Genomic DNA, 1,008 nt, shown 5'->3' with positions numbered 1-1,008 from the left:
CTGTAAATAGACTAAAAATCACAAATATGTAAATGGAACTGATAGATTCCTGATCAACAGACTTCAAAATAAGACTTATATGTCCCACACTTACACAAGAAAAGAATAAACAAGGCTTTTCTAAGACTGATAACTAAAACAGTGTATGTGACGTATATGTGAATCAACGAATGTTAAAAAAATGTTTTGCCCTAACGTGGAAGTAATCAATAAATAACTCACCATCTTAAATGTGTGAATTTTTGGAGAGTTGTCAAGTTCGCAGTGCCTTGACGAGATGTGGTGAAGGATCTCGCGGTCTGTGTTTTATATAGTTCCTGCAACCCCCCTTCCCCTCCCCTTCCCATACACAGAGTACGCTGTATCTTCTACGTTTCATATTTTTTCGTGTCAGTTTGTCCAACGACCTTGGGACAACAGAATTTATCCCTCATGTGGAAATAAACGATGGTAGAAAACGACGTATATGTAGCCGCTATTAGACTTGAACACTATAGTTTTTGATTCACGATACCCCTCGGAGATTCTCGTATGTCGCAGTGAACAGTATCCATTTTTTCACAAAATTCGGTCGAAAAGAAGTGGGATTCCCCGCCGTCCTCGAAAAGTCCTCGTGACAAACATGATTCGTGTCACGATGCCCTTGGGCGAGCCGAGATATTTTTCTTCTGGTGTCTGAACGATGAAAACAAGTCGGAGCGGATAAACAAGCACTGGAATAATAGATGTCGGCACTGCCCGGACGCCAGGGATCTCTTCATTTGCTAATAACCGAGTCATTACTTGCCAAGCCCCGAATTCGCCAACAAATGTTTAAGATCACTTTATCTCATCTTGCAGATAATGCAGTTGTGACGTAGCGGGAGCGACATGATTTGGACAGTTATTAACTAAGTGCATGGACTTCCTCACCTTCATTACTTCCTAATATGGGCAGAGACTGTGACTGAAACATCGGTCATGAACTTAACCGGAAGGAAGATCAAGTACCCACGACTTCAGCTGAAA

At 41.6% G+C, this 1,008-nt stretch overlaps 1 protein-coding gene across 1 annotated transcript in view; it reads right to left on the bottom strand.

Moving 5' to 3' along the window:
- The window catches only part of LOC119594235 (translation initiation factor IF-2-like), a 14,703-nt gene that overhangs the window by 9,220 nt on the left and 4,475 nt on the right, over nucleotides 1-1,008 (bottom strand). The window lies entirely within an intron of this gene.

Source organism: Penaeus monodon, chromosome 33 (genome assembly GCF_015228065.2).
Source record: "Penaeus monodon isolate SGIC_2016 chromosome 33, NSTDA_Pmon_1, whole genome shotgun sequence".
Taxonomy (NCBI): Eukaryota; Metazoa; Arthropoda; class Malacostraca; order Decapoda; family Penaeidae; genus Penaeus; species Penaeus monodon.
The sequence above is the reverse complement of the archived record's forward strand: the minus strand, read 5'-3'. Positions and strand labels throughout refer to the sequence as shown.